Here is a 17,299-nt window from a genome sequence, read left to right on the forward strand (position 1 = left end):
TCTCGTGTCCGTGTCAACAAATCATGGGGGAATTTGTGGCGACTCAATCCAGCTACATAAATCTAAAGACTCCTTTACTTATGATAAAGAGTCATCCTGTCTGTTTATTATGCACAGATCAAACCAAATACAAGGTTTAGAAATATGTATCAGAATCATGGTTTTAAATTTCGACCGAAACTGAAATTTGGCGAAATTTCGAATTTCGGTCCGAAATTTCAAGAAAATGCAGTTTTTTTTTTTTTTTTTAAAGAAATGTTACAAAATTTTGACCGAAATTTCAAAATGAATTAAATAAGTTTTTTCAATTTTCGAAATTTCGGGGGTCCGAAACCGCTACCGAAACCGAAATTTTAAACCATGATCAGAATTACATAAACTTTTGGAGTTATACAGCTCTATTAACTAACCAAGTACAGAAATTCTGGAGCATCAATCAGCAAGTTTATATTCGAGTCCAAAGTGTGAGGACCAAGAAGGGTTCAGACATGAAGCAAGATTAGTGGCCTCAAGCAGGAAGCTGGCTCCACTCATATCAGTTTGATCTTTTAATTTGAGCCCTGCACCCTACTGCACAAACCATAACTTCCTATAGACAAGACAGCATAACAAGAACAGATACACGTATAAACATTGTTTACATATGAATGTTGCATGTGAACAAGGAGCTAAATGTTAGGTATGATATTCTAAGAAATCTTTGATCCACGAGATTCCTGCCTGCGATCACGTTCTTCACTTTTTACTGTGAACAACAATACAGTTCACAGTTAGAGGTCTATCTGCCATTTGTATTACTACAGATCATTAGTGTCCATGTTCATTCCAGAAAAAATGAGGATTTTCATTATCAATAGCAATATCCACTAGAAAATGGCAAACAACATTCCAGCCACGAGTCGCCATAATATCAATTTCATTTACATTTCTAAGTAATATTTGAGCTTTTAGGTGATGAGGAGTTTTATGATGAGAATGAAACTGCATATAGCGCATAACAAGACTGATGGAGCAGAAAATGCAAGACTTATCTACAACTAGTATTTGATTCTTCAAGACAAAAAAAGATTGTAAGTGATAAGATCAACCCATTATATGACATGAAGAAATAGAATTTAGACAACTTATGAATGGTGGAGCAAATAATGAAGATCTTACTGGCTAATTTGTGAAGAGCACTCTTAACTGCTTGCAGACAACCCACACCAAAACAAAACAGAATCAGTCACCAGCTTATTTTGGAGTGGTAAGATAGACACTTAAAGCTAATTTGAAGGAAAGAAGTGATTTTGCTGCTGACTTAAATTATATGACTGACAAAATAAGGAAAGCAAGAAATGATTTAATTTTCTCTAATCATGTTCCAGTTCCAGACCCCACAATGGCGGGAGCCTTGTGCACTGGGCTGCCCTTTATGTTCCAGTTCCAACCATGGTTTTAAATTTCGACCGAAATCGGAAATTTTGGATTTCGGTAATTTCGGATTTCGGTGGGGACCAAAACCGAAACGCACCGAAACCGAAATTCCAGAAATTTACCAAATTTCGTTTGAAATTTCAAAAATTTCAGGAATTTCGATCGAAATTACCGAAATTTCGGGTTTCGGCGATTTCGATCGAAATTTTGTACCAAAAAATCAGGGATTTCGTGGTTAATACCAAATTTAGCCCAAAATTTCGGGATTTCGGCTGAAATTTCGGTTTCGGATAAGTCCGAAATTTTAGCCGAAACCAAAATTTAAACCATGGTTCCAACTACCAAATACCAATTATTTTGAGCCCTTTCTGATCCAGGCTCATCTAGGACAGTAAAAACCATACAAGTGACACAGAGAGAAAAAGATACAGAATGAACTCGTATCAATGGAACTAGATGAAAATAAATAATACAATTGCAATAAGAGAATCCACGACATCATGCTTGTAAGTATTAACTGAACATATAATTGTTACTGACCTCAACAGTAAACTGCAGATCTTTACTGGTACTTATAAAAGACCTGAACTCAATCTACACAATAGGAAATGGGATGATAAATCAGAAAAAAAAAGAGAAGCTACAAATTTCACGTTTAAAGCCCACTCCTGTTACCTTAGAGCTATACTTCCAACCAATTTCTTGCACCACTCCAACAGATACAACCGAATGATGCGGGGTCACCTTTCCTGCTTCAGTATTAAGCTCTCTTCCATGAACAGACGCTCGGTTCATTTAGAGATACTTCATCCTCTGAGAGAAACTTCATTCAGCAAATAATTACATTATCAACCATTAAATGAAATAAATAACACAAAAATACAACTCAATTTCTGTCTGTGTTCATCCAAACAAAATACATCAAAAAAAATAAAAATAAATAAATTGATAAGCATTTCGATATAAAAATATTTATTATAGTAATCTACATAAAGAGGGCGAGCCGTGGAGCAATGGCAAGGTTGCTCCATTGTGACCTGGTGGTCACGGGTTTGAGTCACGGATGATGGCGTCTGAATCCGGGTCTGCGATCGCGCGGTCGGTAGAGGGCTTCCGCGGGGTCTGCAATCACAAACAAAGGGGGTCAGGGGGGTCCGGGGTGGGTCCCGGACGACCACTTCGACACCCAAGTCAGATCCTTCGATCAATCAATATAAAGGACAGCGAGAAGAGGAGAGGGTTCGATTAGGTTTACCAGGACCAAGGCGCAGGTTCTTTTTTGGGTGTACGGATGGATGGGTCGGAGGGGACTAACAGGGAGAGTGGGATTAAGTTCCTAGTCTCCTCTGTTGTTGCCTTGCCTATTTTTCTGGTTGTTTTGTGGGTGTGGTACCCGATCCCGCGAGAGGGGTGGGGCGCGAGCCGCCGCGCTCTCTCTCTTGGTCTCTCGTATCCACGCGATTGGCGTGTGCATTTTAATGTTGATTTGAATTAATCTTTCCTGTGAACTTGGGATCACTAAGGCAATCCGAATTCCACACGAAAGAGACTGACAGAGTCGCCACCTAGATGTGGGATCTAGGACCCGTAATTAACCAGAAATCTAGACTCGCTACCTGGTTACGAGAATGGAAGGTATGGGGAGTTATCCGCCACATGCACCATTCCTGCCCGATAATCGGTCTTCGATTCCAAAAGCTAATTCTTTTAAATTTATTTTAAATGGCTCATTCAACTCTATGTTAATGTGCGAACTAAGTGACATGCATCCTATGATCTAATTTTAATGTGAATCCTAGATGTGTATCTTGATTTATTAATTTGTCTGGATTCATTCTAAGTGAAAGTTCTCCTAGAATTCTAATTTCATGGAAAATCCTAAGTGATTTGATTAAGCATTTACAAGAAAATTAATATCCAAAACACCATAATTTGTTATGGTGCCGACTCGCGGGTGGTATGCCGTCAGACATCCAAGCTGCCTACGTACCCAAGCCTCACTGGGATCAGAGTCGACGTAGTTCGGTGCACCTAAGCTAAGCTACTTATGCCTAACTCAACTAGGACACCGACCTAGACGGGATTGACTGTTTCAACAGTTTTAGGAGAAGTTATTTAATTCAAGTTGAGGATTTTATTATCTTAGGATTTCATCTAAGATGCTATATGATTCTCATCTAAATGCAAATGGTCCCTTAGACTAATGCAGGTTTGCCTACATCCTAGTTTACTAGGCTTGTCCTAGGGAAAGATTGGGTGACTAGTGTAACTAGACCTATGGCACGGTTGCTATACATAGCAAACGTCCGTGATGAGGCTGGACTCCTAACTCTAGGACTCCCTAAAACTTAGGACACAACACGACACGACACCATTGTTCCTAAATTGGGCTCTAAGGGTTCTTACGACGGAAACCATAATCCAATGGTTCCGAGAGACACGAGATGAATCGAGATGATGAATAGTGTGAGGGAATGGGAAAGATAGAGAAATGTGCGACTGAACTTGGGAGTGCCAAATTGCCTACGTACCCCGTGATGGGGATCAAGCCACACGTAGTTCCACTGGGGAGGTTGCTTGGATTTTGGAAAACAAGATTGGTATTTGGATCAGGAATCGGGTTTGTATTTGAGCATTGGACTTGAGATTCAGAAACATTGATTTAGCAATGAGATTTTGGAATTGGGAATTTGCATCAAAGAATTGAGCATACAGGAATCATCAAGGGTTTGAATTTTGGGAATTCAAAATGGGCGGGCTTATGAGATTCGGCCAAATGGATTCAAACATGCGACTCAGATTGTGTTGGGATATGACTTGGTTAGGCAAAAGGGAGGAAGTTCTATTAGGTGTAAAAGGGCATTAGTAGAATAGGGGAATGACTCGGTTGTGACATGGAAGGCCGCAACTTGGTCGAATGCGACTCGGTTGCATTGGGATGGGTTGATTAAGGAATTGGATTGAGTCAACTAAGGGGAGAGTCCAATTAGTTAAAGAGGTTGAGCATACTCGACTAGAGAGTTGGGTCAACTCGACTAGGGAGGTTGGCTAGAGTTGACTCAGTTGAGCTGGGTTGGGATCCCACTTGGTTGGATTGTATTGGGGCGTTTTGACTTAAGCTGCAGGTGGCCTGGCTGGGTTAGATTTAATGTAACCAAATTTATGGATAAATGGTGTGCCTCAGTGAGTGGACAAAGGTATGGCTTGGGTTGATGTGTGGCTATGGTTATAGGGTTTAAGGCTTATGGGTATGGGGTTTAGTGAGTCGGGTCTAAGTTAGGAGCAAACCCGAGACTAGCCATGGTCTAACCAGGAGGAAGCAGGGTACAAACCAGGGTGCGGACCAGGGTGCACCAGGGTGCGAACCAGCAGGGAACCAGGGTGCGAACCAGCAGGGGAACCAGGGTGCAACCAGCAGGGAACCTGGGTGCAACCAGCAGCGAACCTGGGTGCGAACCAGCAGGGAACCAGGGTGCGAACCAGCAGGGGAACCAGGGTGCAACCAGGAGGGAACCTGGGTGCAACCAGCAGCGAACCTGGGTGCAACCAGGGTCTAACCAGAGTGCGAACCAGCAGGGAACCAGGGTGCGAACCAATATCGAACCAGGGTGCGAACCAGTAGGGAACCAGGGTGCAACCAGCAGGGAACCAGGGTGCAACCAGTAGGGAACCAGGGTGCAACCAGCAGGGGAACCAGGGTGCGAATCAGTAGGGAACCAGGGTGCAACCAGCATCGAACCTGGGTGCAACCAGCAGCGAACCTGGGTGCAACCAGGGTCTAACCAGAGGCTAACCAGGGGGAAAACAGACCCTACATGCTTCCTAACATGGTTTTTCTTTTAAAGTAAAAGATATGCATGAAAACAGACCCTACATAGAATTGAAATAAATGCCTACCTCTTTGGAAACCCACTTTGTGTTTGATTTTTCTTTGATGGTAATTCCTTGAAGATGATTCCTTGCTTGATAATGACTGCTTTTGATATATATCACCCAACGTATAAAATCACCCGATCCGGCAAGGATGGCCGAACCCTTGAAGAGATGAGGGAGAGGGATGAATTTTCTAAGAGAGGGGTTCTTTTTCTTCTTTTTGTTGGATGGTGGGATGAGAGGGTATTTATAGGAGAATGGGATAGGAGGTTAGGTGAGGTTAGGTGAGGTTAGGTAAGGTTAGGTGGGGTTAGGTGGTTAGGTGAGGTTATGTGAGGTTAGGTGAGGTTTGGATGGTTAGGATGAGAGGAGAGGTTAGGTGAGGTTAGGTGAGGTTTGGATGGTTAGGATGAGAGGAGAGGTTAGGTGGTTTTGGATGGTTAGACCCAGGTCAAGATCTGCCATTGATCTAACGATTTACGGAAATCGGGTCTCGGAATGGAATCAGGGTTCGGGCTATGAAGTGACCCTATCTTATTTTGTCCCGATTGATGATCCGTAAAGTCAGATCAAGATATTAATGACCTAAAACATATATTAGGTTATTGTTGGTTAAAGTAAAGCAAAATGTGGGTGTCTACAGATGCCCCTCTTTGGTAGAGACGACGTAGTCATCGAATACCAAAGTTAAAATGACAGAACCATTTTGCGTAACTTTAATCGACAAAGGAACCCCCTAAACACAATGCAACCTAATATAATGCAAGACCTTAGATGAAATCCTAGAATTGGAATGCAATAAAACAAACCCGCTGCGGTGCCGCTGGCAACGAGAGAAATGGGATACCATTTTCAAATGGATTTTCGGAGGGAAAGGAATATCGCTTTTGAACAGCTTCAGAGGAAATGAGACGTCATTTTCAAATGGTCTCAGAGAGAATAATGGATGACTTTTGAAAGATTCTTAATGAAAATGCAGCATCATTTTTGAATGGGCTTGGGCAAGATAAAATACCGTATTTATACGGATTCCAAGGAAATGAGACATCATAGTTGTATGATGTTCAAAGGGTATAAGAGATCATTGTTGTATGGACTTGAAGAGAATGAAATACCGTATTTGTACGGATTCCAAGGAAATGAGACATCATAGTTGTATGATGTTCAAAGGGGATAAGAGATCAAAGTTGTATGGACTCGAAGAGAATGAAATACCGTATTTGTACGGATTCCAAGGAAATGAGACATCATAGTTGTATGATGTTCAAAGAGGATAAGAGACCATAGTTGTATGGACTTGAAGAGAATGAAATACCGTATTTGTACGGATTCCAAGGAAATGAGACATCATAGTTGTATGATGTTCAAAGGGGATAAGAGACCATAGTTGTATGGACTCGAAGAGAATGAAATACCGTATTTGTACGGATTCCAAGGAAATGAGACATCATAGTTGTATGATGTTCAAAGGGTATAAGAGACCATAGTTGTATGGACTCGAAGAGAATGAAATACCGTATTTGTAAGGATTCCAAGGAAATGAGACATCATAGTTGTATGATGTTCAAAGGGGATAAGAGACCATAGTTGTATGGACTCGAAGAGAATGAAATACCGTATTTGTACGGATTCCAAGGAAATGAGACATCATAGATGTATGATGTTCAAAGAGGATAAGAGACCATAGTTGTATGGACTCGAAGAAAAGAGGCACCGTTCACAAACGGGCTCAAGGAGAAGACAAGACCATTCACAAATGGACTCGAGAAATGAGGCACCATTCACAAACGGGCTCAAGGAGGACGATACCATTCACAAATGGATTCGAGAAAAGAGGCGCCATTCACAAATGGGCTCAAGGATAAGACAAGACCATTCACAAATGGACTCGAGAAATGAGGCACCATTCACAAACGGGCTCAAGGAGAAGACGAGACCATTCACAAATGGATTCGAGAAATGAGGCACCGTTCACAAACGGGCTCGAAGAATTTAGAGATTTTTTATGAACTTGAATTTGACGTAGGATTGGATTTTTTTTATTTTTTTTTTTAATTAAGGATTTGGATTTGATAAATTTTTTTATTTTTGGAAAATGAGGTACCGTCCGCAAACGGGCTCAAGGAGAAGATGAGACCATTCACAAATGGCCTCGAGAACAGAGGCACCGTTCACAAACGGGCTCAAAGAGGACATTAGAGCATTCACAAATGGACTCAGAGAATGAGAAACCTGTTCACAAACGGGTTCAAGGAGAAGACGAGACCATTCACAAATGGACTCGAGAAATGAGGCACCTTTCACAAAAGGGCTCAAAGAGGACATGAGATTTTTCATGAACTTGAATTTGACGTAAGATTGGATTTGTTTGAATCGGGGATTGGATTTGATGAATTTTGGATTTTTTTTTTTTTTTTTTTTTTTGAACTCAATGAAATCGGGGACATTATAGATCGTGCCCAGTAAAGATATTGGAAACCAAGACTTTGACGAATGATGAGACGACCAACCTTATGAACGAAGAACCATTAGTAACAAGAATGGATTAGGAACACTTTTATGAAACTTCAACAAGATTTTTCTCAATGAGACTGTTGGTCTTGTCTTCTGGGGATTTTGATAACTGAAACCTTGAACAAGATACTTGAAATTGGTAATTTAGAACAACGGCTCTCTAACATGGAAAAGCGGGATCTGTTTTTTGACAGGTGCTTAGATGAACATTTCTTGACCAGGATAGTATTTAACTAACCGGAAGGAAATTCTGAATTTTAATGGTTCATCTTTCTGAGAAATTGGCTCAACCACCATTGCATCTGGGGCTCTTCCAAGCTTAAGGTGCCTTCCTGGGGTATGATCTTTTTACGGAAGCTGGGCTTTCTGATGTTTCTACTTCTGAACTCTTCTGAGTTGATCTTCTTTGAAATGTAGCTGTTTGACTAGATTCTCGAACCCTTTCAGGTATAATTGCAGGGAGCTGCCTAGGCCGGGCCTCCTTCACCAAGACAGTTACATCATTTGGACATAGGAACGACGATTGACTCTTTCTAAAGAGAAAACTTAGATGAAAGGCACTACTGAAAGGATTGAGCAGCCCTGAAGGAGTGAACTTAGAATAACAAAGATTGACTGACTATACTGACAAACACAGTGATGCTTCTGACTTAGTTAATATTTTGTTTGGTAAGTCTATCCTTTCGAGGAATAGTTTTTCAATTGGTAAACACTGGACTTTTTCCTTAAAACAGTAATGCCTCAAGGATTTAATTACGCCCCCTAAGATTGCTTAGCTTCAATGCCCCCAGTTTTGAGGATATCACTTGAATTTGCTTGAACTTCAGTTGATCTTCAGTCTTGATACCAGCTGTAGCCTTCTTATAATGATTCTCTTACCGTGACCAAGTCACCTCTTCGGGGTTTTTAACTTGGCGGACCGCGCTAGCCTTAACTTTTGCCTGAACCACCATTCTAGGTTTTCGATCCAGCAGGCTATCCCCTTAGCTTTTGCCTAAGCCGCCCTTTCGGGTTTTCAACTTAGCAGGGGAATGATCTTAAATTTTGCCTAGACCGCCCTTTCAGGTTTTCAGTCTAGCAGATCTTCAAACTCCGTTCGTTTTCTTATTCATCATTTTTTTTTATTGTGTCTCGGGACCTAGCTCATTAGTTCTGAACACCAGAAGGACTTTATAGGTAGGATAGGGCTTTTCAAAGAATGGCTTAAGGTTCAACAAAGATTTCGACCGAACCTGTGAACAGGTTGCCTACATATCCCAAGGTAGGAATCAGGTCGTGTGTAGGTCAAGGCGAATGCCCCTAGTTTGAAGATCAATTGTTTGAAGGTTAATTGATTTTTTTCCTTTTTTCTTTTCTTTCTGGAACAATTAACTTCTCTTCTTTTGGAACTTGTCCCTCTTTTTTTTTTTGGAACGATTGATTTTTCTTTTTCTTTTTTTTTGAATCGACCGAACTCGGTTTAACCGAGCTGCCTACGTACCCCAGTGTAGGGATCAGGTCTCGCGTAGTTCGGGGCGGATGCCCCTAGTTTGATGGGTTTTCAAGAAAATTTGATTCAGGCTCGAAGGGTTTGCAAACCGGTATTCTTTTGACGTTGGGTTCTGATTTTGGGATTTATTCGGCCAAAGGAGGCCTTCCGATGTTCAAATTGGGAATCGATCTAGGTTACTAGGGTCCCTCTGGTACTGATTATTTATTTATTTTTTCTTTTCTTTTTTTTCACAGAATTTGACGGCATTTCCAGGTAAGAGATAATGGATCTTCTTCTTCCAAGATTCTAATACGTGCTTTTGATTTTCATAGAGTGAAACTTGTTCTTTGACATCCTCCATCTATGGATTCGTACTCTCGATATCTGATGATCACTTTTCATTGTTTGCTCTTGAACTTTTCATCTTGAATTTGTTGGCTTTATGTTATGAATTTGAGAACCAAGGTCATTGATTGGAAATATGAAAGTTGTTTCCACTCTATGCCCCTTGTATAGCATATATCTTCTCACTTTCTTCATTTTCTTTGAGCTTTCCATCTATGTCTTGCCCCTGGTATCGGTTGTAGCTTTTCTAGACAATCTTCTTATTCTTGAAATAATTTTATCAATTCTTCACACTCTTTAGAGGGTAATGTATTTTCAATCGGCATTCACTGAATCAAAGTTTCAGTGCCAGTGTTTATCATTTCAATTTCATCTTTGAAAGGTTGGGATTGGCGCTCCTCCTCTCGTTCAAGTAATTGCTGTGACTCAAGTGGAGTTTCGTCAATTTTGTCCTCATTTGAAGAGGGAGTCTTATTTTAAGATCAGAAGCACACTTAAGAACAGACACAAGTGAACTTTTTGGAACTGACTGAAATTTTATTTAAAGAAAAGCTATTACATCAGACGACCTATCCTGAACATGCTCAGGATTCACAACTCTAAATAAGAAAGGGAAACAGAAGATAACTTGCCTGGACTAGGCATTGACCTTTAACTGTAAGACCGGACTCAACAATTATACTGACCATGATGACTGACTCAACATAAAATAGTAAGTGACTAAAACTTTAACTGCTGCAACTGTTTGGCGTTGAAGGCTCGGCGAAGGCTGGTTCGTTCTGAACATCATCATGGCTGATACTTTCAATTTTGGACAATGATGACTGATTCGCATAGGGAAATGCCCCTAGCTCAAGGATTCTGAGAGTGAACTCTGAAGGACTTAGCAAAATAATCTTGAAAAAGGTAGCCCCTAGAGGAGGAACAGACCAGGGGTACAAGCAAGATTGGATTATCTGGACCAGGCATGATCAGATCATGAGAACGCATAATCGAAAGATTGTGAGATTCTGCATCTGCCAGTTAGGGGATGGCATGAAGATACGATCGAATCGTATGACAGAAGAACGAAAGGCGCACGATCAAAAGATTAGATGAGATAGCATAAGATTGCTTTCAACGGATAGATCATGAATGACTAATCCTATGAGATCTTTGGAAATGATGGGATTTATATCCTAACCCAAAGGGAATTTTTTTTTTTTTCACATTTTATCAGTGTTACCTGAAGGCATCAACCTTAATCCTAATCTATCGGAGTGGAGAGAGAATCTCGACTCATGACTTTGTTCGTGTATATAAGGACCGATCGTGACCATTGGAAGATGGACCACGGCCTAATCTAGACACCAATGGGTAGGATATCCTAAACTAGGCTCACACACGTGATGCACATGTGTTCGTATACTACATGCATGTGTAGGTTAATCTAGGGGTAAGGCCAAGAGTTCCCTTAGCGCGAATCCCTGCTCGATATACTGTACCAGTGTCCGGCGTATCAGTACGTGAACAAGAGATCCGTTTACGTACCATAAAGGTACCAGGCTAAGGGTGGAATGCTTCTCTAGCACAGAGGCACCAGGTGATGAAATCCCAGTCAACCATGCTAGATAACACTCCGGGTTCCTAAAATAGGACGTGTGTGCACGTGAGATGCAAGAGTTTAGATGCAAGTGATGTAAGTGTGTGCAATAAGTTCGCGCGATCTATGATGCCTTCAGGTTTTGTTAGATTAAGTTTGAGTAAAATGTGATGAGAAAATAAAACAAGACAAACTAATCTGACAAGTATACAAGAGATAGAGTTCTTATGAGCCAGTTAAATTAAATTCAAATGAATTATCTTTTGGAATTTTAATGAAGTTAGGTGATCCCCAGCAGAGTCGCCAGACTGTGGTACCCGATCCCGCGAGAGGGGTGGGGCGCGAGCCGCCGCGCTCTCTCTCTTGGTCTCTCGTATCCACGCGATTGGCGTGTGCATTTTAATGTTGATTTGAATTAATCTTTCCTGTGAACTTGGGATCACTAAGGCAATCCGAATTCCACACGAAAGAGACTGACAGAGTCGCCACCTAGATGTGGGATCTAGGACCCGTAATTAACCAGAAATCTAGACTCGCTACCTGGTTACGAGAATGGAAGGTATGGGGAGTTATCCGCCACATGCACCATTCCTGCCCGATAATCGGTCTTCGATTCCAAAAGCTAATTCTTTTAAATTTATTTTAAATGGCTCATTCAACTCTATGTTAATGTGCGAACTAAGTGACATGCATCCTATGATCTAATTTTAATGTGAATCCTAGATGTGTATCTTGATTTATTAATTTGTCTGGATTCATTCTAAGTGAAAGTTCTCCTAGAATTCTAATTTCATGGAAAATCCTAAGTGATTTGATTAAGCATTTACAAGAAAATTAATATCCAAAACACCATAATTTGTTATGGTGCCGACTCGCGGGTGGTATGCCGTCAGACATCCAAGCTGCCTACGTACCCAAGCCTCACTGGGATCAGAGTCGACGTAGTTCGGTGCACCTAAGCTAAGCTACTTATGCCTAACTCAACTAGGACACCGACCTAGACGGGATTGACTGTTTCAACAGTTTTAGGAGAAGTTATTTAATTCAAGTTGAGGATTTTATTATCTTAGGATTTCATCTAAGATGCTATATGATTCTCATCTAAATGCAAATGGTCCCTTAGACTAATGCAGGTTTGCCTACATCCTAGTTTACTAGGCTTGTCCTAGGGAAAGATTGGGTGACTAGTGTAACTAGACCTATGGCACGGTTGCTATACATAGCAAACGTCCGTGATGAGGCTGGACTCCTAACTCTAGGACTCCCTAAAACTTAGGACACAACACGACACGACACCATTGTTCCTAAATTGGGCTCTAAGGGTTCTTACGACGGAAACCATAATCCAATGGTTCCGAGAGACACGAGATGAATCGAGATGATGAATAGTGTGAGGGAATGGGAAAGATAGAGAAATGTGCGACTGAACTTGGGAGTGCCAAATTGCCTACGTACCCCGTGATGGGGATCAAGCCACACGTAGTTCCACTGGGGAGGTTGCTTGGATTTTGGAAAACAAGATTGGTATTTGGATCAGGAATCGGGTTTGTATTTGAGCATTGGACTTGAGATTCAGAAACATTGATTTAGCAATGAGATTTTGGAATTGGGAATTTGCATCAAAGAATTGAGCATACAGGAATCATCAAGGGTTTGAATTTTGGGAATTCAAAATGGGCGGGCTTATGAGATTCGGCCAAATGGATTCAAACATGCGACTCAGATTGTGTTGGGATATGACTTGGTTAGGCAAAAGGGAGGAAGTTCTATTAGGTGTAAAAGGGCATTAGTAGAATAGGGGAATGACTCGGTTGTGACATGGAAGGCCGCAACTTGGTCGAATGCGACTCGGTTGCATTGGGATGGGTTGATTAAGGAATTGGATTGAGTCAACTAAGGGGAGAGTCCAATTAGTTAAAGAGGTTGAGCATACTCGACTAGAGAGTTGGGTCAACTCGACTAGGGAGGTTGGCTAGAGTTGACTCAGTTGAGCTGGGTTGGGATCCCACTTGGTTGGATTGTATTGGGGCGTTTTGACTTAAGCTGCAGGTGGCCTGGCTGGGTTAGATTTAATGTAACCAAATTTATGGATAAATGGTGTGCCTCAGTGAGTGGACAAAGGTATGGCTTGGGTTGATGTGTGGCTATGGTTATAGGGTTTAAGGCTTATGGGTATGGGGTTTAGTGAGTCGGGTCTAAGTTAGGAGCAAACCCGAGACTAGCCATGGTCTAACCAGGAGGAAGCAGGGTACAAACCAGGGTGCGGACCAGGGTGCACCAGGGTGCGAACCAGCAGGGAACCAGGGTGCGAACCAGCAGGGGAACCAGGGTGCAACCAGCAGGGAACCTGGGTGCAACCAGCAGCGAACCTGGGTGCGAACCAGCAGGGAACCAGGGTGCGAACCAGCAGGGGAACCAGGGTGCAACCAGGAGGGAACCTGGGTGCAACCAGCAGCGAACCTGGGTGCAACCAGGGTCTAACCAGAGTGCGAACCAGCAGGGAACCAGGGTGCGAACCAATATCGAACCAGGGTGCGAACCAGTAGGGAACCAGGGTGCAACCAGCAGGGAACCAGGGTGCAACCAGTAGGGAACCAGGGTGCAACCAGCAGGGGAACCAGGGTGCGAATCAGTAGGGAACCAGGGTGCAACCAGCATCGAACCTGGGTGCAACCAGCAGCGAACCTGGGTGCAACCAGGGTCTAACCAGAGGCTAACCAGGGGGAAAACAGACCCTACATGCTTCCTAACATGGTTTTTCTTTTAAAGTAAAAGATATGCATGAAAACAGACCCTACATAGAATTGAAATAAATGCCTACCTCTTTGGAAACCCACTTTGTGTTTGATTTTTCTTTGATGGTAATTCCTTGAAGATGATTCCTTGCTTGATAATGACTGCTTTTGATATATATCACCCAACGTATAAAATCACCCGATCCGGCAAGGATGGCCGAACCCTTGAAGAGATGAGGGAGAGGGATGAATTTTCTAAGAGAGGGGTTCTTTTTCTTCTTTTTGTTGGATGGTGGGATGAGAGGGTATTTATAGGAGAATGGGATAGGAGGTTAGGTGAGGTTAGGTGAGGTTAGGTAAGGTTAGGTGGGGTTAGGTGGTTAGGTGAGGTTATGTGAGGTTAGGTGAGGTTTGGATGGTTAGGATGAGAGGAGAGGTTAGGTGAGGTTAGGTGAGGTTTGGATGGTTAGGATGAGAGGAGAGGTTAGGTGGTTTTGGATGGTTAGACCCAGGTCAAGATCTGCCATTGATCTAACGATTTACGGAAATCGGGTCTCGGAATGGAATCAGGGTTCGGGCTATGAAGTGACCCTATCTTATTTTGTCCCGATTGATGATCCGTAAAGTCAGATCAAGATATTAATGACCTAAAACATATATTAGGTTATTGTTGGTTAAAGTAAAGCAAAATGTGGGTGTCTACAGTGGGAGCCGAGAAAAAAGGATCCTTCTCTTCTTCCCCTCTCTTGCTTTTTAAAGGGTGGCGCGCAGACCTTTTCATCATTATGGAGAGAAGACCTTCCTTGGCGGGATTGGGCCGTTCCCCTGTCTGGACGGCGCGCGCGGTTTCGCTAGATAATCCCTTTCATAATTTGTGATGATGAGGTTTGGACGGCGAGAAGGTGATACGTGTCGTAATCGTACGGTCTTGCCGTTTCCCAACGTCTTTCTTCATGATGGTTAGGCACTATTGGTGCATGGACGACATGTGGTGAGATTCGGGAGTGGCGCCGTATTTATGTCCCATCATAACACCCCCTTACTCCTTTGGTCCATTTAATGGGCCAAGGGAGTAATGTCTGGTCAAGCGACACCATGGTGAGGGCATTTATGGGGGCTCCGTAGTACGAGGAGACGTGCAGTTTCATCCGGCGGTTATCCCCGGGAAATGGCAGCGTTATTATTGGTCGCCTTGTTTCGAGATACAAGGTTTTCTTCCTTGAGCTTGAAAAGGAGGACTACCCCGGCGCTCGATTATTACCTCTCTTTTTTTCTGAGATAGGTGTTTCTCCGCACCTTTTTTCAACAACATGTCTGGTTCCCCTTCGCGAGTTAGGGGCAAGGCCCTTCTTTCCCAGGAATCGTCGAGTGTCCCCGACTTGTCCTCCGACCCAGAGGAGGACCTTGCGGCTCGTCGGAAAAGGCCTAGGAGGGACTCGGGCCCTTCCTCGGGCTTTCCCCCCCTTCGTCTTTCCTCCTTGCCTAGGAAGGACAAGTCGTCTCGATCCCGTGTCGCCAGGGAGTGGTCTTTTTTCTCCCGGGCCTATCAACAGGGGATGGAACTGCGTGGCCATGTTTCGAAGATGGGTAAGGAGATTGAGGACTTGAAGCAGGAGAACGAGGCATTGCAGAGAAAGGTTCACTCCCTCAACGAGCAGCTGCTTGAATACGAGGTGGACCCCCTGCTGGAGAGCTCCTGGGAAGAGGAGGGGAACCCTTCGGGAGAGGAGTCTTCTTCCGATTAGTTTCTGGCTTTTCCTGTTTTTCTGTTTTTTTTTTCTTCCCCTTTCCTGTCGGGGATTTTGGGGCCTGCGTGCCCTGTGCTTTGTTTCTTATCCCCCCTCCTTTTTTGTAGGCCTGTGGGCTAAGAGGATGTGAATGGATGATCTTTATGAGTTTGTGCCGTGTTTCTGATGCTGCTTTTCCCGTCCGTTTGGTATATATTTTCTTTGTTACGAGGAATTGTGACGTTTTGCCCGAACCTGTGTGGGGTTCTGAGCCTTTACCTATCGCGTTTAGTTTTCCTCCGCCTATTGTGTTTGTATGTCGAGCTCTTGTGCCTTGGCTCTGGGCCCAGGCGCGCGTTTTTCCTCTAGTGGAATTGAGGTCGGATCTCTTTGCTTGGTTTCCCACCTCCGGACCCTTCCCTTTCATTAGGTGGGGAGGAGTTGAAAGTGATTTGTGATGATGAGGTTTGGGCGGCGAGAAAGTGACACGTGTCGTAATCGTACGGTCTTGCCGTTTCCCAACGCCTTTCTTCATGATGGTTAGGCACTATTGGTGCATGGGCGACACGTGGCGAGATTTGAGAGTAGCGCCGTATTTATGTCCCATCATAACACCCCCTTACTCATTTGGTCCATTTAATGGGCTAAGGGAATAATGTCTGGTCAAGCGACGCCATGATGAGGGCATTTATGGGGGCTCCGTAGTACGAGGAGACGTGCTGTTTTGTCCGGTGGTTCATTCCCGAGGAATTGTAGTGCCATCACGCGGTGCTGGCCGATCATCCAATAGGAAGCAAACACGCGTAGGGCAAGTTGCTTCGTTTTCTTGCCCAAGGGTTTCTCATAGGGTTTATAAAGGGTGACTTCTTCCGTCTTTTACACAGATCGCCTTCTCGCTCTTTTCTCCTTCTTTGCTTTCTTTCGGGCTTGCCAGAGATGTCGTTGTCTTTCCAGGGTCTCTCTGTAAGTGACGAGGGGAAAGCTGCTACCGAGGGGAGTCCTCCCAGTAGCCTCGAGACAAACCCTGACGGGTTGGGGCCTCAACAAACAATTCCTGAGCGGAGTCCGCCTCAGGGGTTTCCCCCTCCCCTTTACGAGAGGAAGTCCCATGAAGCTTTTGTTCATCGCAACCGCTCGTTCTTCTCTTATGTTCATGGTAGGGGAATGGAGGTTTGTAACCGAATGATCGACATGGATCGAGAGATCGCGGCCTTGCGTGCGGAGAACGACTTGTTGAGGAACCGGGTGAGGTGGCTAAATGACCGGACATCGGTGGGCCTGGCGGATCCAGATTGGGGGAGTTCTTCGGAGGCGGAGCATAGCGATAAGGAGCTTTCTGATGCGGGAAATTCTTTCAGTGGCTAGTCGCTTTAGGCGGGAGGGAACGGGCTGAGTGGGACTTTGGAGGGGCTCTTTCCCTTTTTTCTCTCTTTTTTTTTACTGGGGGTCTCGGGGGCCCGGGTCTGCGTGCCCTATCTTTTTGTCTTTACTCTCCTCCCTCTTTTTGTAGGCCCGTGGGCTAGAAGGAAATAGTTATGAATGGCTCTTTTTTTTTTGTATTGACGACTCGTATCTTATGCTTCCTTTCCCTTTACGCAGTAGCCGAATTATTTCGAGCGGAGCGGTAGGAATAAGA

General features: G+C 43.5%; 1 long non-coding RNA gene across 1 annotated transcript; it reads right to left on the bottom strand.

The window, feature by feature from the left end:
* Nucleotides 1-445: 445 nt before the first annotated feature.
* Nucleotides 446-2,795, bottom strand: LOC143887162 (uncharacterized). Its single transcript, XR_013254086.1, has 3 exons — nucleotides 2,092-2,795; nucleotides 1,957-2,010; nucleotides 446-745 (listed from the first exon to the last, which is right to left on the bottom strand). It is a non-coding gene; the product is annotated as an uncharacterized LOC143887162 (long non-coding RNA).
* Nucleotides 2,796-17,299: the final 14,504 nt, after the last annotated feature.

The sequence above is a fragment of the Tasmannia lanceolata genome, unplaced genomic scaffold (genome assembly GCF_043159265.1).
Source record: "Tasmannia lanceolata isolate RefF3 unplaced genomic scaffold, GAP_Taslan_0.1 ptg000012l, whole genome shotgun sequence".
Lineage (NCBI taxonomy): Eukaryota > Viridiplantae > Streptophyta > Magnoliopsida > Canellales > Winteraceae > Tasmannia > Tasmannia lanceolata.